Raw genomic sequence first — 24,374 nt, 5'->3', positions numbered from 1 at the left:
ATGGGTTCAGGTACATTGAAGGCTGGCGGGGTGGGTGGTGACAAACCAATCCCCTTCCGTTCAAAATGAGCGTAGAATGCGTTCAGCTCATCAGGAAGGGATGCGCTGTTGTTAGCGATGCTGTCTGACTTCGTTTTGTAGTCCATTATAGCATGTAAGCCCTGCCACAACTGACGGCTGGTCTGGGACTGGATTTTGGACCAGTATTGTCTCTTGGCATCTCTGATATCTTTACGGAGATCGTATCTCAATTTCTTGTAAAGGTCATGGTCACCTGATTTGAATGCTGCAGTCCTCGACTTCAGTAGGGAGTGGATCTCCCGGTTCATCCATGGTTTCCGGTTTGGGAACACCCAGATTGTCATCTTTGGTACACAGTCCTTAACACACTTGCTGATAAAATCCGTGATGGTGGTGGCATACTCATCTAGTGTGGCAGCTGAGTCTTTGAAAATGGACCAGTCCACTGACGCAAAGAAGTCACATAGAAACTCATCTATTTTGTCAGACCAGCACTGTATGACTTTCTGTACTGGATCCTCCTGTTTCAGCTTCTGTCTGTATGCAGGGAGAAGGAGCACAGCCTGGTGGTCTGAGTTACTAAAGTGACGGTGGGGGATGGCTCGGAAGGCACCTTTGACGGTTGTATAGCAATGGTCAAGGGCGTTTGGGCCCCCGGTGGGACAGAAGACGTGCTGGTAGTATTTTGGTAACACACTCTTGAGCTTGACCTGGTTGAAGTCACTTGCAATAATGAAGAGAGCCTCAGGGTATCCTGTTTCAAGGCTGTTGATCACAGAATATAGTTCATTGAGTGTAGGCTTCATGTCCGTTTGGGGTGGGATGTAGACTGCCATCAGGATAGCTGAAGTGAAGTCCCGTGGCAGGTAGTATGGGCAACACTTCACCATTAGATATTCCATGCTGGGTGAGCAGGAACTCACCAGGATCATCACGTCGGAACACCACAAGTTATTGATTAAGAAGCAGACCCTCCTGGAAGGACTCTATGAGTCCCGGAATGGTGGGAAGGGATGAGGTACAGGAGCAGCCAATGCATCTCCTGTAATTGCAGTGGAAAATGCATTGAGGAGTATTTTGTGGATGGAAGAATAGACCAGGGAGTTGCAAAGGGAACAGTCCATTTGGGATGCAGAAAGGGAATGTATATTTGGTAGTGAAATATTGCTGAAGATGGCAGAAATTTTGAAGAATGATTGTTGAATGTGCAAATTGGTGGTGTAAAAGTTGAGCTTATCTTTGCTGTGGCTGGGACACCTCCTGTCAACTGTGGTAGATGGGAAGCCATGCTTAGGGAAAAAGGAAGACATTTCAAAAAACACCTGTGTGGAAAGTCTGATCATCAGATCAGACACATTAGTGATGGGGGAAATAGCATGGGGACTTTACAGGAGGCAGGGTGGGAGGAAGTATAGTAGAGATAGCAGTGGGAATCTGTGGGCTTGTAATGTCACTAACCTATCCCCTGAAAAGGAGACAGAGAAATACAGAAAAGGAAGAGTAAGAGATGGACTGTGTGAAAGTGAGAGTAGGGTGGAAACCAGCTGCAAAAGTAATGATATTTTTGAGGTATGTATGAATGCAGGGATCTGTTGTTATTGTACCAGTAAAAGAGTGAGGAGTGGGCGAGAACCACTGAAATATAAGGATTGTTCTTCTTGTCCCACAAGGAGACGGGGTAGATTGGGTCCATATGACTTCACATTGTTATGTCTTTGATCTCGAGAAGGTAAGTCGAGTTGAAAGAGAAAGTAAGTCACACTGACAGAGAAATTGTTCAACACGACAAGAAGTTCAATCAGGTGAATGAGTGTATTGGTGGAGAGGAACTGATTGGGCCTTTGTTCAAGGAAGAAGTTGAGAATTTTCAGACCATCCTGATGTGAGCTGAAAATGTAGAAGCATTGTACATTCATAGTGAAGATGAACTGACTGGGATCTGGAAACTGGAAATTGCCAAATTGGAGGAACACCAGATTTCTTGGAGATGTAAGTGGGAACGGACTGGACAAGGGAAGAAAGGATAGAATCAAGGCAAGAAGAAATAAGTTTGCTGGAGCAAGAGCAGGCTGAAACAATAGGCCTGCCGGACAGTCCTGTTTGTGGATCTTGGGGAGACAGACTATAAGGATGGAGGCTGTGGAGAAAAGATCTCCCAAGGAAATAAGCTCATAGACTCTTTGGGAGTTCAGTGTTCAGTGGTGGGTAGGGTCCGGAGAGACATATGAGGAGGTGTCTGAGAGTTGACATTTGGCCTCTGCAGGATAGAGGCAGGTTTGCCAAACCACAAAAACTTCACCCTTATCATTGGATTTGATGACGATATTTGGTATGGTCTTTAGAGAGTGTAGTGCTAGAAGATGAGAAGTGGATGGTTTAAAGTGAGTAAGGAAAGTAGAAAAATTGAGTTAATGCCATGTTGGCAGTTACTGATTAACAGAGTAAGAAGCCAGAGGGAGGAACCCAAATTAATCAGGAATTGTGGAAGTGAGAGAAAGGGTTCACAGTCTAGGATGAAGACTCCTCATCAAAGAAATGGGCAGGGAGGTGGAAGAAGAGCTCATCATCATGACAGCTCAGAATTCATTAAATTGGGGACACTGGGGATGAAGTTGAGGCCTCTGCTAAGAATTGATCATTCTATTTCTGAGAGGATCAGAAGGGGTAGTGAAATCACAGGAGGAGTGGAACTACTGGTAGAAATAGGGACAAATGAAAGTAAAGGGGAGAAAGATCTGGAGGAGTGTTAGAGTTTTAGAGCCGCTGAAGTTTGGGAGTTTTGATGATGTCTGAAAAGGAGAAAAACACTCTTGAATTTCGGCACCAACTGCAGCAAAGGATAGAGTGGAACAGTGGATAAGGACAGTTGTTGTAGAGGGTGATCAAAAGCATGCACACGCCAGTGCGGAGCATTAAACATGAATCTTGGGATGCAATAAGAATAGTGCCTCAAGAAACACTGCATAGTTTGAACATGAAACAGATGTTGGCGTACTGGCAGATCAGTATCTTTAACTTGAGGTTCCTTACTCTGTGTTTGGTTCTGTCTCACAGTTCACTTCCTTGTTAGTCTAATCTGCCATTGGTTTGTGGTATCTTTTGAGACTTTACAAAATGCTGGAAGAATAAAGGTTTTTCATTTTAACACTTCCTTTTTAGTGTGCACACCGTTAAATTTTACTTGCACCACCTGCGCAGCACATGCATCCTGACCATACCTATTCTTGGATGTGTGCACACTTTGCAATATTGAGTAGTGTCAGTAGATTGTCATAATAGTAAACTATGCACCACTGTTACTTGTGCAGGATTGCTTTGTCCAGTATTGGAAAATAAGTTCACTTATTTCATGAAATGAACACCACTCAGCAAAGGATAAGAGTAATTGATGAGTAATTGTAAAGATTCAAAAGTAAGTGTGATTGGTATAATTTCTCCGTTGGTGTCAGTCAAGCTTATAAATTTTGGACAGTTCTTAGAGCAAAGGAGCAAGATGGTTGAGAGAAAATTTGATAGAGGTGCACAAGATCACAATTGGTTTGGATGGAGCATATAGAGGAGAGCTGTTCTCACTATTAGAAAGGTCAGGAACTGAGCAACAGATTTAAAGTTTTGGTCAATACATACAAGTGGGATGCAAGGAACATTTTGTTCACTCTAAGAGCAGTTAGGATCTGAAACTCACTGCCTGTGGGGGTGGTGAAACAGAATATATTGGGGTTTACAAAAGGGAATCGGATTGGCACTTAAGGGGAAATTATTTTGAGGGTAATGGAACAAGAGCAGGGGGAAGGGACTTTCAGGATCACCAACAGGAGCCATTGCAGACTCAATCACTTCAAGAATAGAATCGCAGTTGAGATCTCCAAAGTGTTGATGGAGCGAGCATTGACTGCTTCTCCATCCCTGATGAGTTCACCCCGGTTCCTGGTACCAGTCCACTGAGAGCTTACTCCAGTTCGGTTGCCCACAGAAATTTATCTCATCTCAACCTTGCTTCACCTTGGCATGCAAGTGATATTAACCGATAGATCTACAACAGAACCATTCTCAGTGAAGACTGATGTTGTCACATTGTGTTCTTGCCACAATGTTGTATCTCACCTCCAATAAACTTCCCTTGCAAGGGAAGCTGATCAACCTGCACAACTACATTGCAGTAAACAGATGATACCTATGTTTGTGCATTCGCAGAGGCTGATCTCCAAGCCATCGTTGACTCTTTCACTGAAGCATATGAGAGGGTGGGCCTTACATTCAACATCCATAAGACAAAGTCCTTTACCAACCTGCCCCTGCTGCATCACACTGTCCTCTGAGTATAAAAGCTCATAAAGACACCCTGGAAAACTTTGCATATCTTGGGTAGCCATTTCTTGGTGAAGGAAGACATTGGTGATGAAATTGATCACCACTTTCAATGTGCTAGAACAGCCTTTGGTCAATTGAGGGAAAGAATAATTGCACAAAACTCATGGTCTACAAGGCAGCAGTGATGCCTGGAGCAACAAACAAATGATGGAAGAACTCATTGGGTAAAGCAGCATCTGTGAAGGCAAAAGGAGTAAGTCGGCATTTTGGGTTGAGACCCTGCATCAGGACTGAGAGGGAACAGGAAAGGTTGCCATTGCGTAGCAGTACAAAGGGTGGTGGGATAGAGGCTGATAGGTGGAACCAGATGGAGAGGGGATGATGGGCAGGTGGAACCAAGTGGAGGGAGGGGATAAAAGAGATTAACGAAGAAGACCAGGTGGATAAGTGAGTTTGTGTGGAAGGAGGACACCCAGAGTGTGGGTTACCTGAAATTGGAAAATTCAATGTTCATACCATTGGGTTGTAAGCTCCCCAAATGGAATATGAGATGTTGTTCTCCCAAATTGCGTTTGGTGTCTGCAGCAATGGAGAAGGCTGAGGACAGACATGTCGGTGTGGAAGTGGGAAGGAGAATTAAAATGACATGGAACCAGTAGCTTAAGATGGCCGTTGCAGACAGAAGGCAGGTGCTCCACAAAATGGATGCCTCGTCCACGCTTGGTTTCACCAGTGTAGAGGAGGCCACATCGTGAACACTGAACACAGTAGATCAGATTGGAAGAGGTGCAGGTGAACCTCTGCCTCATCTGGAAGGGCTGTTTAGGTCCCTGGATGATAGTGAAGCAGGAAGTGGAAGGGACAGGTGTTACACCTCCTTCAGTTCCGGGGGAAAGTGCCTGGGGATAGTGAGGAATGGGTGGGGAGGGATGAGCAGACCAGGGGGTCTGAAAGAGTGTGGTCTCAACAGTAAGAAGAAAGGGGGGGAAAGGGGAAGATGTGACTGATGGTGGGATAGTGTTGGAGCTAGCAGAAATGGTAGAGAATTATGTATTGGACACAGAGGCTGATTGGATGAAAGGTGATGACCAACGGAACTCTGTTTTTATTACATCTGGGGAGTTGGTGGGATTGGGGGTGATGAGAGCAGATGTGCGGGGAAATGTAGGAAATACAACTGAGGGCTTCATCAGTGGGGGAAGTCCCCATTCCAGAAGAAGGAGGACATTTCAGAAGCTAGAGCAGAAGGCCTCATCTTGAAAACAAATGCAGCAGAGATGAAAAAGTTGAGAGAAAGACATAATATCCTTACAGGAGGCAGCTAAGCCTGCCCTCTGATATGCTTCTGAGACTTGAACTATGAACAACAGGCTTCTCAAAGCAGTGGAAGAATGCCACCAACACTGTATCCACAATATCCTCCAAGTTCACTAGAAGGACAAGTGAACCAATGTCAGCATCCTCTGCCAGACCAACATCCCCAGTATTGAGGCCCTAGCTATATTCAGTCAGCTACATTGGGCAGGTGACATTGTTCAAATGCCCAATACCAGACACTGTATTCTGAACTCTGTCATGGGATAAGAATATTAAGTGGACTAAGGAAATGACTCAGGTACGTGTTCAAAGTCTCTCTGAAGAAATATAACATTCACACTGGGAACTCTGATCCTTGACTGGTGAAAGTGGATGATAACCATTTGGGATGGTATTGACCATGCATTGGGAACATACAGAGGTCCCACATAAGTGTCAGAAAGACTGGACCATCTCACAAACTCCCTGCCTGGCAACCCCATCACCTTCCCCATCTGTGGAAGAGATTTTGGTTCGCATATTGGCCTCATTAGCCACCTCAGAACCCATAAGACTGGAGTGGAAATAAGATCATCATCTGTACTGAAGGACTGCCTAAGAAGAAAAAGAAGGCAAATTCAGTGGGGCAAATGGTCTTTTTCTGCGAGATAAGAATTCTGCAGTTCTATGGAAGTTCATGGATCTGAAACATTAAATCTGTCTCCTCTCCACAAAATGCTGTCTGACTTGCTGCCTCAAGCATTTTGTCTTTTTATTTCAGCTTTTCAGCATCCACATTGTGCTCTTGTAAGATTTTGAAGAACTGTTCAGTCATTTTGATTATTATTAGTCTCTCTTGGTGAAAGGGGAAGTACCTAGGGGATACCAGCACGGAAATGTTTAATATAACACCCAGGTAGCCAATGTTTTAATGATCTTGTACTGTGCAAAGAGGAACAGAAGATAATAATCTACGAAATTGAAAGCACATAAGTCCGCAGCACTTCCTTGTATCCCCTTTTTCCTGTTAAGTATTACATACACTGAAGCTAAGCTTCAAATGTCAAGTCCTACTCTTGCATACTCAAGCAAGTGATTTCACACTATCCCACATCCAGACCACACCAGTGCAGCCCCCCATTATTTTGCTGCTATTAAAGAACGTGGCTGAGCAAAGAAAACAAGGTAAGTAAGAACATTTTATTCCAAAGTAACTAAATCCAACAGAATAGCTTATCAGAAGAAAGCATTGTTTCTGCTTGAATCTTAAAGAGAGAGAGTGTGTGTGAATGAGAGAGAGAATGAATAATTGGGACAGAGGGGAAAGAAAGTAAGAAAAGAAATGAGCTCTGGGCACATGAGTGGCAGATGTGTAGCCATTTTTTTATTCAGAAGTCCAAAGTTATTTGTGATGATGGAGGGATAAAGATTATAAACCTATCTGGATTTTGTCAACTATCAAACTAAAAAATGATTTATTCAAATTAGTCATATGCTTCTCTACTGAACCATTGGCTAACACTGACTCGTCTCCTCTGTCCGCATGGTCCATTAGTCCAGAAGAACTGTTCCCTTTTGTGGAAGAATCTAGAACTTGGAGTCACTGTCTAAAAATAAGGCGTCATCTATGTAATACATATGAGGTGATATTTTTCTCTCAGAAGGTCAAGAGACTTTGAAACTCTCTTAGTCAAAAGGCAAGGGAAGCAGAGTTTTTGAATATTTTTAGAGAGAGACAAATAGATTCATAATAAGCAAGAGACTGAAATGTTATCTTGAGTAGATGGGAATATAGAGCTTAAATTTCAATCAGATCAGCCATGATCTTACCAAATGATGGGGCAGGATTGAGGGGCTGTATTCCACTACCTTGCTGCTAATTTATTTGAATGTAAGACCTTAGACAATCATGTTAGAGCCCGGCTCCCTGAACATTGGGATTCAGTCATATGTGTACATTACCTAGGATGGCAATTTGAATGTGCCCTCTGTTCTTGATCAGTAGAAATTAAACAGAAAGCAGTAGATATGAGTAGAAATCACATTGTGAGTCTTTTTATACACTTTTCTGCAAAGGCCTCCAGTTCTGGTCAGAATGTAATGACGTGGATTGAGGATAAGTGGGTCATTTTTGATTTGGCATTATGTAGAGTGGGTGCCAGACTGATCAATGCTAGGGCCTCAACTAACCATAAGTTATATTAATGACTTGGATGAGGAGACTGAGTGTACTGTAGACAGATTTGCAAAAGATAGGTGGATTAGCAAGCTGGGAGGAGCACACAGAGAGCCTGCAAAGGAATATGGATAGTTTAAATGAGTGGGTAAGAAATGGGCCGATGGAATTTAATGTGGGAAAATGTGAGGCTATCTAGTTTGAAGAAAGAATGAGAAAGCAAATTATATTGAAATGAAGTGAGACTACAAAGGGATCTGGGAGTCCTCTGCATGAAATACAAAAAGGTGGCATGCAGATACAACAAGTGATTCAGAACACTAATGGAGTGTTGGCCTTTTATCAAGGGGTATAGAGTATAATAGTAGGGAAATTTCAATGCATCTTTACAGGATACTAGCAAGATCACTAGGTGTACTTTATGCTGTTGTGGGTATACTTAAAGGTTCAATATATTTGCATTGGAAGCAAAGCAGAGAAGGTTTACTGCATTAATTCCTAGGATTCAGGTTTCCAAATGAAGAAAGGTGGATCTGGTTGGGCCTACACTCATTGGAGTTTAGAGAAATAAGAGGTGATTCTTATTGAAGCATATTAGATTTTGAAGGGAGATTGACAGGATGGATGTTGATAGGATCAGTTGATTGGCATGTAAGAGAGAATAAGTTTTAGAACTATAGGAGAATGAGAGGGAATAGAACTGATGAGGTTCCTATGTTTGGAGCCAGCATGGACCTGATGGGCCAAATTACCTTCTCATGTGTTGAGATAAGTATGCAGCATGTTTTCCCTAATGGGGTTATCAAGAATTAGGGGGCTTAGTTTCAAAATAAGAGGTCACCCACTTAAGATGGTGATGAGGAGGAGTTTTTCTCTCAGAGAGTTGTGACTCTTTGGTATTCACTCTCTTGGAGAGAGCTGTGGATGTAACGTCATTAAATATACTGAAGGCAGAGACTGACAGACATTTAAACTACACGGAAGTCAAGGGGCATAGGAAGAGAGATTAGGAAAGCGGTGTTGAGGCCCAAAATTGATCAGCCATGATCTTATTGAATGCTGGAGTAGGCTCAAGAGGCTGATTAGCTTATTCCTGCTCCTCTTTCTTATGATTTTATGTATGAGAAAAATCATAAGTCCTAAGTTCATAGTTGAAACAGGTTTAGGTTGGGTTTCAATATTATATTGAGAAGACCCTTAAACCACAGCTTTTTTACTCCATATACCTTCCTAACTCCTGTTGACTTGATTCTCACCTCCAACATCTTGTGTGAGCAATTCATGAACCTCCAGATAAATAAGAGGGAAAAGGGAATAGATGTTATATTGATGGGGTTGGAAGAGAGATGGAAGGGGATGCATTTCGAACATCAACTCTGCCATGTACTAATTTTTTCTATCCTTTACGTTCTCTGTAATTCCATACAATCTACCTTGCAAGCATCAATAGTATTTGTCTCAACAACTCCATGTGATTAAATTATGCATTCTAACTGCTAAATAAAGAAGTTTCTCCTTTTTTTTTGGATTTGTTAGTGAGTATCTTATATTCATGGCTTCCTGTTTTTGATTTATTAAAATAGAATAATCTTTTCCACATTTACAGCAATAAAGTATAATAGTGGATAAATCCCTAGGGCCTGATCAGATGTACCCTGAATGCTATGCAGAAGAAGTACAGGATAACTGGACTACTGGAAATGTGGTACCATTATTCAAGATGGGAGCAGGGATAAGCCAGGTAATTATAGGCCAATAAGTCTAACATCAGTGGTAGGGAAGTTCTGAGGGACAGATTTAATCTACACTTGGAAAGGTAAGGGTTGATCAGGGATAATCAGCATGACTTCGTCAGTAGGAGATCCTATCTGACTAATTTGATTGAGTCTTTTGAAGAGGTAACAAAATCTATTGATGAGGGCTGTGACATTGATGCTGTCTGCATGGACTTCAGTAAGGCCTTTTACAAAGTCCCACATGGAAGGCTGGTTCAAAAGGTGAGAGCCCATGGGATCCAAGGCAAATTGGCAAATTGGATCCAAAGTTGGCTTGGTAATTGGAGACAGGGTGACAGTGGTGAGTTGCTATTGTGATTGGAAGCCTATGATTAGCGGGGTACCACAAGAATCCGTACTGGGACCATTACTGTTTGTTATATGCATTTACAATTTGGATATGAATGTGGGATCAGTAATTTTGCAGATTACATGAAAATTGGTGATGTCGTTGACAGGAGGATTGTCTTAGGTTGCAGAACAATATAGATTGGCTTGTAAATTGGGTGTAACAATGGCAGATGGAATTTAATCCCAATAAATGTGAAGTGATATATTTTGGGAGCTCTAATAAGAGTAGGCCATATAGTATTAAGGAACAGAGGGACATAGGTGTACAAGTCCAAGGGACCCTGAAGCTGGAAGGCATACAAGATGCTGGATTTAGCCAGGGCATAGAATATAAAAGCATGGAGGTCATGGTACAACTTCTTAAAACTTTGTTAGGCTGCAAACGAAGTATTTTGTGTGCAGTTTTGGTTGCCACACTATAACATAAAAGGAAGGATGGCACTGGAGAGAGTACAGAGGAGATTTACCAGGATGTTACTGGGATGGATTGTTTCAGTTAGGAGGAGAGACTGCATAGACTGGATTTCTTTTCCCCTAGAATGGAGGAAACTGAGGGGGATCCTTTTAGTTATACAAAATTATGAGGAGCATTGATAGGGTGGATAGTGAGAAACTTTTCCCCATAATGGAGATGTCGAAAATACAGGGCAGAGGGTTAAGGTGATGAGTATGAGAGTTAGAGGGGATCTGAGGAATGATTGGTTGCAATCTGGAGTGCACAGCCTGAGAAGGTGGCAGAGGCAGATACTCTCACAACATTTAAAAAAGTATCTGGATGATCACTTGAATTGCCATAGGAGATTATGGACCAAATGCTGGTAAATGGGATGAGTATATATGGGTACTTGATGGTTGGAGAAAGAATTCCAGTCCTTTGAGACCTTCTGATAGTTACAGCCTCCTGATTATGGTATCACCATTGCAAAGCTTTTTTCAGTGCTTCCGTACAGTTTCTGAAATAGACCATAACTGTGCACATTATTGTAAACTTTCTCCATGGTTGAATTTCTCATGCTGAAAATAGAGTTCAAAACATAATACTGACATAAAAATACACAATGCACATTAATTTGAATGAAAGTCCCTTAGGGAAGAAGTTTATCTTTGGTTGCTTGTACTAAACAAAAGTGGGTGGTGTGGCTGTCACTTGCACACCTCCTGGCATTTGGTTCCTTGATCCGAGTAGAGCTGAATGTGCAGTGTTGGGTTCAACCCATAAGCAATTTTCTCACCCTTATTTAGCATAGTGACTAAAGATTAATGTCTTCCGCTTCATGCCTTCAGGGATGTTTATCGTCAAGTGTCTCATCTTCTCATTAATGCCTCAGCCTTCAGTTTATACTTTTTCCCACCACTGCAAATCCCACAGCTGGTGACTGAAAGTCATTAGTGATCTCTGCAATCCCCAAAATGTAGCTGACTGAGCACTTGCATCATACCCCATGAAGTATCTTGCTTTCTCCCAGGCTGTAATTAAACAGGTGCCTCTTATCAATTGATTTAAGATCCTTTTGTTGATCAAGAACCTGTTTTGAAGTAATTGTTCATGCATTTATTTTTGACTCTTAAGGAGAGGAAACCCAGATCAGAATGAGAATAAAATAGTAGATTGATCAATCCATCTGGTTTTTCTACTAAATCCTGAAAATTAACATGTGTTTAGATTAACATTTCTTTATTCAAAACATATCTTTGCAAAGGACATAACAAGCATAAAGAGTTTTTTTTTGTCTCAATTTATCTTTGGTTACCAACTCTCCTGGCAGTGGAACCATTTTTTCTGACGTATCAAAACATTTAAGAACTTGCTTATGATTTTCCTGGAGCATCATATTAAGTTCACATTGATAGAAATTGGAAAAATAAATGACACAAGAAAAACCCAACTTAATCTAATAGCCCAGATTTTACAGTTGCAATGACGGCAAAATTATCAGGATCCTGGTTTCAACTTGGGCTACCAGATCATGATACCAATACAAAGGATAAATTTTGGCTGTACCAAGGATATCCTCTCCCCACCCCCCCAACCTTCTTTGAGGTAGTGCCATGGGATCCATGGGAAAAAGCTGAGAGGGCAGAAAGAGCCTGATCTGAAATACATGATAGTGCACTATTCCCTCAATACTGTACTGAACAATAGCCTGATTTCTATGCACAAGCTTCTACATTAAACTTGAATCCACAACCTTCTGACTCAGAAGAAAAGGTCAAAGGAACTGAGTCAGTGGCATTTTACTATGAAATGCATTGATTTTCCTTTAAAATTCTACTTACAAAATCATAGTGTCCAGAGATCAGAAGTTCCATCTGTAAAACTGTGAAGGAGCTTCTGTGCCACAAGGTAAACATAAATATTCAAATTATCCATTTGCACATAATGAGGAATCGAGTGTCAGGAAATACAGGTTTAACTGAAAACTCCAGCTGCCAATTAAATTGTCTCCAACATAAACCTGACTATTTGTTTCTCATTTCACTCTGCTTCACACTGTTGAAACTAAAGGAGAAGGTATGGACTGTGGTAAGAGGTAAGGTCTCAGTTCTTTCTAACATTGTTGAATCAACATGTTATTTTTGCTGGTTCTGTTGTAAATATCCAAAAAAAATGCAGCTAGTATGGAGAGAAATTGATGGATGGTAAATTTCACTTGATTGATGGTAAGAGAGGATAACGAAAAGATGATAGTTGGTTGGTCTCTGCGTGGCTCCAGATGGTGACACAGTGCCCCAGAATCATGATACTTTTAATATGCAAGTGCCACATTATAGTCAGGAATGACTGGGGTTTAAGTAATCAATAAATAACCTCTAATGTGTAAACCTTGCTTGGGTCTTTCTATATCCTCCTGAAAATACAAGGTAAACATAGTCACTTCTATTCTTGCTTTGATGCCAGATGTGAGTTAGTTGTAGTATTGATCCTGAAGGTTGCACGTTCAAATCCTACTCCAGGGATTTAAAGCCAGTTTTCAGCTGTTGCATACTATTATATTAAATTGGTAAATTTGTTTGTTATTGTCACATGTACTGAGGTACAGTGAAAAACTTTGTTTTGCATGCCATCCATACAGATCATTTCATCATATAAGTGCATTTAGGTAGTACAAGGGAAAAACAATATCAGAATGCAGAATATAGAGTTACAGTTACAGGGAAAGTGCAGTGCAAGCAGACAATAAGGAGCAAGGCCATGACGAGGTAGATTGTGAGGCCAAGAGTCCATCTTATCATACTAGGTGCCCTTTCAATAGTCTTATAACAGTGGGATAGAAGCTGTCCTTGATCCTGGCGGTACATGTTTTCAGGCTTTTGTATCTTCTGCCTGATAGGAGGAGGAAAAAGAGAGAACGTCTGGGTTGGGAGAGGTCTTTGATTATGTTGGCTGCTTTACCAAAGGAGCAAGAAGTGTAGACAGAGTCCGTGGAGGGGAGGCTGGTTTCCATGATGTGCTGAGCTGTGTTCACAACTCTCTGCAGTTTCTTGTGATTACAGGTAGAGCAGTTGCCATACCAAGCTGTGATGTATCTGGATAGGATACTTTCTATGGTGCATCTATAAAAATTGGTGAGGGTCAACAGGGGTATGCCGATTTTCTTTAATGTCCTGAGGAAGTAGAAGCACTGGTGTACTTTCTTGGTCATGGTTTCTATGTGTTAAGGGAGTGTTACCATGTCAAAGGTACTGTCTTTCAGTTGAGATGATAATCCAAGTCACTGCCTTCTCAGTTAGATATAAAAGATCCCAGGGCACTACCTTGAGCAAGGAGATGCTCCTAGGTTTTCTCACCTACCTCTACCTGCTTTTGTTCACTTGTGCAGATTGTTTCACTGCACAAAGGTCTCTCCAACTCAGCCAGATACTGTGCTCCTTGGGAGTGGTGGGACTCCATGACCTACCCCAAGATCCAAGGTGTCTTCTTCAGAAATCTAGAACAAGTGAGGAGGCATTGAGGGGATGGATAGTAGCAGATGTATTCAAACTGTGTGACCATCTTTTGGAAGTACAGATAATAGTCGGAGGCGCATGGCTGTAGATCCTCCAACATATTGGTCTCTAGCACTCGTTCCAATAGACTGGAAACAACTCAGAGATCACTGATTCAGGGACATGAGTTTGAATCCTGGCAGTGCAGTTGGGGAAATTACATTCAACTAATTAATTAAATCTGAAGTAAAAAAGTTAGTATCAGTAATGATGACCACAAAATTACCAAATTGTTATAAAATCCATCTGGTTTCTTAACCTGTTCTGGGTCCATGTGTGACTCCAGACACACCTATGTCTGACTCAACCATCTCCCTAGTTTTGGAATGGACTATATTTAATGACATTGCCAGTGGCATTCACATTCTATGAATTAAAAACAACACAGGTTCCTAGACAGTACCTCATCCAATAAACAAATTAACAGCACGATAACATCAGCCTTCATTTATTTCCCACCCATGAAGAAGAAAGCTGTTGTTGAATTCTTTTGAGCTGCATGAGATAACAGTACAGAAACTTGGACAATGAAGTAACTTTTAAGGAGTCTTAAAGGAAAAATAGAGAGGAGGAGAAATTTACACTGAGAATTTCAGATCTTAGAGTTTGTGTAGCTGAATCAAGAAGCTAGAATTAAAGGACTGCAGATATCCTGGAGGGTTATAGGGCTGGAAGAGTTTACAGAAGATGAATGAGTCCATGGCAGAATTTTAATAACGGCAAGAATTTTAAAATCCAGGTGTTGCTTAACCAAGAATTTGTGTGGATCAACAAGCACAGGGAGTTATAGTGAGAGTTAGGACATACTGTAGATAGCAGAATTTTGAATTATGTCATTTTTATACAGAGTAGAATGAGAAAGGCCAATTCAGAATTGATTAGAAAATGTTAAGAAATGTAGAAATGACAAAGGCAGAAATGAAGGCTTCAGCAGTCAGTGAATTGAGACAAGGATGAACTCCCAATATTACAGAGATGGAAACAGAATTACAAAACTGACAGGCTGAAATGTGACACCAAGGATCAACCCAAACATCACAGACACAGCAGTGAGGCATCCTTGTGAAGTAGTTGATACTTCACATATAATAATACACATGCAAATGTTAGCAATGGAAAAGCAGTTCTTGTGATTAAAAGAAGTTACACTGGCAGAAGCTAATTCGTGACCAAAGGAAAAGACCATTCATACTTGGTCACAGCTTTTTTAAGAAGAAGAGAGAAACAGAAGGGTGGAGAGGTTTGAGAAGTTGCAGAGCTGAGGGTCTCAGCTGCTGAAGGCTCAGCTCATCAATACTAAAATGGGGAAGATGTAGGAGGCAGAGGGTATGTGGAGGTTATCATGGGGAAAAGGGCCATGGAGGAACATGAGAAGTTTAAAATCAAGCATGGGGTCTGGTCAGTGAGCAAGTTCGGGGATGATGGGTGCACAGAATTCAGTGGAAGCATGGACAACAAGCGTCTCTATATGCTGTTGCTCAAGACCCTTGCTTGAGGTTCCCCCACTTGACACACTGCTTGGACACACTGCTTGGTCTAAGGGCAGGGCTGGTGGCGCCTGCTCTGGGGTCTACCGCCAAACCCAGTGCACCCACTTGTCCTGGCTGTATGGTATCCATCAAGAGAAGCACCCTCCCTAAGTGACATTTATTGTGAAGTAAAATGTATTTTATCTTTCACTTCATTGGCAAACTATTACACTTAGACTTTTGTTCAATTCCTTATTCATTCAGAGTAGCTACAGGATAACAATCCCCCAGTCCATTGAGTCTTTAAGTTGGTTGAAGGAAATAAGTATAAAGGAGGAAAAGTTCTTCACTGCTACTGGAACAAGTTAACTCAGAAATTTCTATTACTGCCTTCTTCTCCCTTTGAACAAGCTGTTGCTTATATTCCAATACTTGGTTCTGTTTTGGTCAACCTATGGGTCTCTTTCTGCCCTTTATTATTGTAGGTTTAAGCCAAGTGGTTGTTATCCCAGTTTAACTATATTTAGACTTCAATAGATAATCTATGAAAGGGTGCAGGATGATAAGCTGTCACATGACACTCAGGAATACATCTTTCTGGGTGCAGTACATAAATAAAATTTAGGCTAAACCTGTTTTCCAGACTTTGCAGCCTTTCACCTCTGGGTGTGAAAGATAAAATTTTTAAGTGGCAGGATGCCCTTGACAAACATAGAAACATGGAAGATACAGCACAGGCACAGGCACAGGCCCCAAGGCCCACCATGTCTGCGCTGACCATGATGCCAAATTAAATTAATCCCATCTGCCCGCACATGGTCCATATCCCTCTATTCCTTGCCTGTTGATATGTCTGTCTAAGTGCCTCTTAAGCATTTGCTTTTTCCACCTCCCCTGGCAGCACTTTCCAGACACTTACCACTCTCTCTGTAAAAGACTCACCTCGCAAATCTCTTCTAAACTTTCCCCTGCTCACATTTAACCTGCACCCTCTTGTATTTGACATTTCCACCCCAGGAAAAAGACTCTGACTATCTACTCTATCTATGCCTCTCATAATTTTATATACTTTTTTCAGGTCACCCTCAGCCTCCCAGTGCTCTAGAGAACACGATCCAAGCTTATCCAACCTCTCCTTGCAGCTAATACATTCCAATCCAGGCAATAACCTAGTGAACTTCTTATGCATCCTCACCAAAGCCAGTCCTGGCATTTTTTGAACCATATCTCTGTGATAGCAACAATAATATATTTCCACATGCTATGCATACTCTTTGAATTAAAATAGGTACAACTTAGCCTTGCATTCCTCTCATGTCCCTCACCACTCCCATGACTGCTTTGCCTATTGGACTTAGTTTCTTTTCTATACGTGACTGTACCTACCCCTCACCCAACTGTGCATTTACTCTGTGCCCCATTCCCCTGGAACTGAGAGGTCAGTGATCATAGAATCATACAGTATAGAAATGGACCCTTCACCCACTTTGCCCATATGGACTGTAATGTCTATAATCCAATTGCCCGCAATAGGCCCATATCCCTCTGCACCATTCCTATCCAGGTACCTTCCAAATGCCTTTTAAACATTCTAGTTGTATCTGCCTCTCCCACTCCCTCTGGCAGGTCATTCCAGGTAACCACCGCCCTCTGTGAAAAACTTACCAATCATACCAGGATAGCTTGTGTACTCACCTGATGTGAGCTCTGAACACATCCAATCTGGTTTTAGTTGACATAATTTACTCTGACAGCTTTACCAAATCATTGCAGCTGCTCTCTCTTTCTCTCCTCCAGGCAATGCTCCATGATGAGGTGCTGTGACCTTTTTGCACATGGAAGCAGCACACCAGAATGGTGGTGATGTGAAGGGACCTGTGGGTGAGTGCAGAAAATGTTTTTTATTCCCATTCATGATAGTAGCTGGATTCCCTTGGCATGATCAGAAAGTCCAAAAGGTTTATACTTTATGAACATAGCTCACAAGTCTTTCAGCTGTCTTTACTAAAAGAGAGTGCCTGTGGGTGAAAGCCTTTTTGGACCTTTGTAGGGACAAAAGCCAGAAATAATTTCCTAATGAATGTCAGTACAAAACAACTCTATCATTGCATCATATGCTTGATAAAGAAATGAGGGGTGGACTGGTAGAGGCTTTTGAAATGGTAAAGATTTTAATAGAGTTCATACAGTGCAAATGTATGCACTTGTGGGGAAGAGCATAACCAGAGGTTGTCAATATAAGGTATCCACCAAGAAATCCAACAGGGAATTCAGAAGGAACTCCCTTCACCCAAAGCTCACTTCCACCAGCTGGGTTGAAGTGAATAAGACAGTTGCATTTATAGGGAGGCTGGGCAAGCAGATGAGAGAGAAGGGAACAGAGGGTCACACTGATAGATTGAGCTGAGGAAAGATGGGAGGAGGTTCAAGTGGAACATAAACACCAGCGTGAACTGTTCAGATTTGTAGCCTGTTCTATGCCGTGTAAGGGACTTGACAAACACTCCTTGCACAGCCGGTTGATCCTGTTTCTCTGTCTGTGATTGCGTTTGGTTATGGATCATAACATCATAGTACACACAGAAACTGGCCCTTGTCCATGCCAACCATGATGTCTGTCAGTGCTAATCTCATTTGCCCGTACTTCTCGACTCCCTTCAAATCCAAGTATCTGCCCAAGTGCCTTTTAAATGTTGTAATAGTATCTGCCTCCACTGCCTCCTCTGGCAGGTTGTTCCAAATATTCACCACAGGTTGAGCAGGTTGAAAGAATTCTAAGTGTGCCCCTCCCTGTTGACCATTTCTAATCCTGTTTCCAAGGCATGATTCAAAATGAGGCAACCTATAGGTGCTGTCACTGACTGCCCTGGAAGTGGTAAAGTGGTACAGAACAGGAACAGGCCCTTTGGCTCACAATGTTATGCTGAATTAATTAAGCTAATGACACCTAATCCCTCCTGCTTGCACTTGGTCCATAGCCCTCCATCCTCTACATATTTATGTACCTATCTAAGAGCATCTTAAGTGCCTGTATCGTATCTGCCTCCACTACCACCCTTGGCAGCACATTCCAGGCACTCACCATTCTCTTTGTAAAAAAAACTTGCCCTGTACATCTCCTCTGAACTTTCCCCCTCTCACCTTAAATGCATGCCCTCCAGTATTAGACATTTCGACCCCAGTAAAAAGATACTGGCTGTCTTCTCTTATCTATGCCTCTCATAATTCCACAAAGCTCCATCAGGTCTCTCCTCAGCCTCCACTGCTCCAGAGAAGACAACCCTAGTTTGTCCAACCTCTCCTCATAGCACATGCCCTCTAATTGAGACACTATCCTGGTAAACCTCCCCTGCACCCTCTCCATAGCCTCCACATCCTCCCCATAATGAGGTGACCAAAGTCGAATGCAATACTCCAGATGCGGCTCAAGCAGAGCCCTATAAAACCACAACATAACCTCTCGACTCCAGAACTCAGTGCCTTGTCCAATAAACGCAAGCATGCCATACGCCTTCCCCACCACTCTATCAACCCATTGCCATTAACTGTGTACTTTCCCTCTACACATGATCTCCCAAAGTACCCGGACCAAACTCCATCTGCCATTTCCCCACCTATATTTTAAGGAAGAAGTATTGGGTGGTATACACATGCATTGCCAATTTCAGAATTAGTTTACACTTTTCCTTATTCCCAACTAAAAATCTGCATGGAAACCCAATTTTCCTGTTAGAATCACTTGAAACTGTCATTGATTGTCATCCCACAAGCAATGCAATCTTCCAGAGCAGGAACTGTGATAATGGCCAGAGGAAGCACACTGCAAACCTGCATCCCAGCAGGAGCATGCATAGCCATAATGTTCACATGACTGTTTTCTTAAAGCTTCTTCAGCACTTCTTACATTGCAAGTTTCCATTTTTTTTCCTTCTTATCCTTCTTCTGAATGTCTCTTAATGTTGCTTATTATTAAGTCTTGAAAAAAAAGATTTCTATTCAGCAGGGTGAAGTTTATTTGCTTTCTCTGAGCATCATGTGCTAACAGTTCCGCTCCAGTTCAATTTTGCCTTGACATCCTGAAGTGTTTCTCCCTGCTTTGCTTAAGACTATATTTTGCCATTGTCTATTTCTTCAGACGTGTCATAGTCTGCTCTCAAATGTGCCAAAAATAAATCATCATTCCCTTTGCAAAAGGTAAATGATAGATGTTACTGCCTCTCTGAAATAATTTGGAATGGTTGAGCAGCTTTTCATTATTGCAGTGCTTAGAGCTTTTTTTTCTCCATTTCTGACCACCCTAGCTGTCTCCCTCCTCCAAGTTGTTTGCTTTTTATTCCATTCCTTTCAACTCATCATCGTATACTTTATTTCAGTTCTTCTGCTTTTCAGGTCCCACTCCATCCCCTCCCCCCCCCCCCCCCCAGTCTAATTCTGGTGATTCCAGGAACAAGGAACCACATTGTTTCACCTTGCAGAAAATTCGCTATCCATGCCCTCTTCTTCCTGAAATTCTTTAGTGAAAAAAGTCTTTGACCACTTCTTTGTTTGGGTTATAGTGCCCCTTACACTAGGGTCAATCAGGTCTATCTAAAGGAGAATTCGCTATTACTCTCTTGACAATCTAATATCTTGCTGGATGCAAGTGGATAATTTATAACTGACATAATTAACCTCAGTGCAACCTCCCATTTAAGAGAATACAGAATTGGTGAGGGTCTTCTGAAAGAAAACTTGCATTGCTTAATGGGTGGATAGACGATTACGAATGAAGGAATCCAACTGGTAAAAAGCAGAACAGGAATTGGTGGGAAACTGAACTGCATCGCTTACTTTTCTTTCATTTTAGGTTGAATGTCCTCTGATGCAGTAAGGTTCGCATAGGTTGTGCGGATATTGACAGACTGTTGTCCAGGCAAGTGAAGTCCAGAATAGTCAAGAGAAATTTGGTTAAACTTTGTGTGGACTTATGCAAATTTTACCTGCTGCTTGAAACTATTTATATTTCCTCTTTTATTCCTTTCCTTTTCAAATGCTTTCCTCTTTGACCATTTTGTTGCCTGTGAAATTAATGTAAAAAATTATATATCCATTTTTGAAGGAGTTCTGGTCAATATTTATCCCTCCACCAAGATCCCTGCAAATAAATGATCTGTTCGTCAAGCACTGCTGTTTGTGGAAACTTTCCACATTAGCACCTTGTCAGGACAACTTGGCAGTGAAAGCCATATCCTACAAAAGCTTGCTGTAATACCAAGCTCTTTGTAAAGGTCACACTTCATTTGTAAGGGTCACACTTCCTTAATTTGCTTTGTTCAGATGGTACTCTTTTTAGAACCAGGGTCACAATGCAAGGGAAATTTCTTCACTGATATTTTTAGCAAATGTGCAAAACATGTTCCCTGTTCATAGTACAGAGTTTCTAAGAAGTAGTTCTAAAGGTGCACATTTAAATTTTATATCTGTTGGTTCTTCCCAATACAGCAAAATGTTGATAATCTGGCATATGATCATTCAGAAATCTTGTTGGTTTGGCATCTAGTTTGGTCATCAGTCCAGAATGTGAGTTGTAAAAAGGGTGTACAACCGGAGCTAGGAGTCAGGAGAGCAGCTGGGGCCAACATGCGTAGCTGGAGCTGAGGTTGGGACTGAGAACTACCAGGGCTCAGGAATGTGAGTAGTTTTGCAGCCAGAGCTAGGGTTTTTTTGTGCATTTCCCGCTCGCTTCAAACTCAGCAGGTTCACTGGACGTTTTATTATGTTGCTGCGTAACAGGTAAGAGAAGTGAAGTGAAAGTGTATTTGGTATCAGTAGGAGTAATGTCCAATTATCCAGAAAAACTGCTAGTCCAGCACCAAAGTTCCAAGGGTGCTGGATTATCAGAGTTTTAATGTATTTCTGTTCAAAAAACAAGTAACAGAATAGAGACAAACCAAACATCTTTTGTTGGTGGCAAACAATGCTCGACTAATGGTAGACTAACATAACAGTGTATCAAATGTAACAATACAATGTACGCATAGATCTTACGGGCATCTTCCTTAAAAAACAACTAAGCCATATTAACATGAATTTTCTGCATATATTAAACTAGCCTATCAATTAACTACTTAAATAAGATATAAAATTATACAAATAACGAATTATTTACAAGGCACACATACAGACCATGATGAACTATAAAATTAGCTAAATACAAACTTACTGATTTTCTAATCCTCTCAAAGACAATATAACTGAAATGTAACAATTCAACAGTATGTCCCCCAATACTGGTAAACCCAATGAATAACAACTCTTAGATCTTTCTATTCACCAGGAGCTGCTAATGCATTTAGATGATCTGTATGCCCTTAGCTTCGCTGTTATGTTGACAGCAAATTCTGACTTAAGTAATGCTCCTTTGATACCTGCCAGTTCCTTACAGACTTGTTTTATGCCTGCTACCTCCCTGGATTAAGTAGCTTGCTTTCACAATAGGCAGTACACAAACCAGCTAAAGCACATTCAGCTGATTTTGGTACTTTTTTGGGAATTTGGAAAATAAAATCGTACAAGGGATTGATATCTCTTGTGAAGAAACCTTTGGTCAAACTTCTTAAACGATAATTCTTGGGTTATGGTCATTGGTAAAAAGGTGAGAACTTATTGCCAGCAGCAGAGTGACAATTTATGTTTTGCTTGGTGCATAGTAATTGGTAATTGGTTTATTATTGTCACATGTACCGAGATACAGTGAAAAACTTTGTTTTGCATGCAGAGCATAGTGCTTCACAGGGGCTTTATCAACATTGAGCCATATAAGGAGATATTGGTTTAGAAAATCAGAGTTTGGTCAAAGAATTGGAATTGGAATTGGTTTATTATTGTCACTTGTACCAAGGTACAGTGAAAAACTTGTCTTGTATACCGTTCATACAGATCAATTCATTACATAGTGCATTGAGGTACAAGGTAAGACAATATAGAGTACAGAATAAAGTGTCACAGCTACAGAGAAAGTGCAGTGCAGATAGACAATAAGGTGCAAGGTCATAACGAGGTAGATTGTGAGGTCAAGAGTCCATTTTATCATACGAGGGAACCACTAAATAGTCTTATAACAGTGGGATAGAAGCTGTCCTTGAGCCTGGTGGTCTGTGCTTTCAGGCTTTTGTATCTTCTGCCTGATGGGAGAGGGAGGAAGAGAGAATGTCCTGGGTGGGTGGAGTGTTTGATTATGCTGGCTGCTTTACCAAGGCAGTGAGAAGTATAGACAGAGTCCACGGAGGGGAGGCTGGCTTCCGTGATATACTGAGCTGTCTCCACACACAACTGTGCAGTTTCTTGCAGTCCCAGACAGTGCAGTTGCCATACCAAGCCATGATGCATCCAGATTGGATGTTTTCTATGGTGCATCAATAAAAGTTGGTGAGTGTCAAGGGGGACATGCCAAATTTCTTTGGCCTCCCGAGGAAGTAGAGGCATTGGTGAGCTTTCTTGGCCGTGGCGTCTACATAGTTGGACAAGGACATGCTATTGGTGATGTTCATTCCCAGGAACTTGAAGTTCACAACCCTCTCGACCTCAGCACCATTGATGTAGACAGGTGCATGTGCACCGCTCCCCTTCCTGAAGTTAATGACTAGCTCATTGACATTGTTTTGCTGACATTGAGGGAAAGGTTGTTGTCATGACACCATGCCACTAAGCTCTCTATCTCTTTCCTGTACTCCGACTCATCGTTATTTGAGATACTGTCCACTACAGTGATATCATCTGCAAACTTGTAGATGGCGTTAGAGCAGAATCTGGCCACGCAGTCATGAGTGTATAGGGAGTAGAGTAGGGGCCTGAGGACACAGCCTTGTGGGCCACCAGTGTTGAGAATAATCATGCTGGATGTGTTGCTGCCTATCCTTACTGATTGCAGTCTGTTAGTCAGGAAGTCAAGGATCCAGTTGCAAAGAGAGGTGTTGAGTCCCAGGTCTCGGAGTCTGGTGATGAATTTGCTTGGAATTATAATAGTGAAGGCAGAGCTGTAGTCAATAAACAATAGTCTAACATAGGTGTCTTTACTGTTCTGGGGATGCTCCAGGGATGAGTTAAGGGCCAGGGAGATGGCATCCACTATAGACCTGTCAATGGTAGGTGAATTGCAGTGGGTCGAGGTTTTCTGGGAGGCTGGAGTTAATGCATGCCATGACCAGCCTGTCAAAGCCCTTCATGATGGTGGATGTCAGAGCCAATGGGAGGTAGTCATTAAAGCACGTTATGTTGTTTTTATTAGGTATCAGGATGATAGTGGTCTTCTTAAAGCAGGTGGGAACCTCAGATTGAAGTAGGGAGAGGTTAAAAATGTCTGCAAATGCCCTCGCCAGCTGATCTGCACAGGATCTGAGGACATGGCCTGGGACATCATCCGGGCCAGATGCTTTCCATGGGTTCACTCTCCAGAAGACTGATGTTACTTCCTCAATGGTGACCATGGGTTCAGGTTCATTGGAGGCTGTTGGGGTCGTGACATACCAATCCCCATCTGTTCAAGCCTGCATAGAATGCGTTTAGCTCATCGGGAAGGGATGCACTGTTGTTGACGATGCTGCCCAACTTCGTTATGTTGCCCATTATAGCATGTAACTGATGGCTGGTCTGGGACTCGATTTTGGACTGATATTGTCTCTTGGCATGTCTGATAGCTTTACAGAGCTCATGTCTCGATTTCTTGTAAAGGTCAGCGTCTCCTGATTTGAATGCTGCAGTCCTGGACTTCAGAAGGCAGTGGCTCTCCCGGTTCATCTGTGAATATCTTGAAGGAGGAAAACAAAGTAATGAAGTCTTGAGAGAGAATTCCCAAGCTTAGGCTTTGTTATCTGTTTTCTTTTAACCATATCTAAGCATAAATACATTATATCACACACATTTCCCAACAGCAGTTGTAACCCTCCCAAAGTAATGTAGCTGCCTTAGTAATTGCAGTAATACATTGTTTCCAAAATATTCTCAAACCCA

At 41.8% G+C, this 24,374-nt stretch overlaps 1 protein-coding gene across 11 annotated transcripts in view; it reads left to right on the top strand.

The window, feature by feature from the left end:
• Positions 1-24,374, top strand: part of rubcnl (rubicon like autophagy enhancer) — an 80,861-nt gene that overhangs the window by 6,975 nt on the left and 49,512 nt on the right. For 6 of the 11 annotated variants that reach the window (XR_007956166.1, XM_052013672.1, XM_052013671.1 and 3 more), the window contains exons 1-3: positions 6,678-6,813; positions 17,184-17,267; positions 20,233-20,298. The gene's annotated coding sequence lies outside the window, so the exon portion shown is untranslated. Of the gene's footprint in view, positions 1-6,677; positions 6,814-12,423; positions 12,462-17,183; positions 17,268-20,232; positions 20,299-24,374 lie in introns of those variants that run through there. The other 5 variants (XM_052013666.1, XM_052013668.1, XM_052013674.1 and 2 more) reach the window with 5 other exon arrangements.

Source organism: Pristis pectinata, chromosome 4, assembly GCF_009764475.1.
Source record: "Pristis pectinata isolate sPriPec2 chromosome 4, sPriPec2.1.pri, whole genome shotgun sequence".
Lineage (NCBI taxonomy): Eukaryota > Metazoa > Chordata > Chondrichthyes > Rhinopristiformes > Pristidae > Pristis > Pristis pectinata.
Note: the sequence above shows the minus strand (reverse complement) of the source record. Positions and strands in the feature narration are given on the sequence as shown.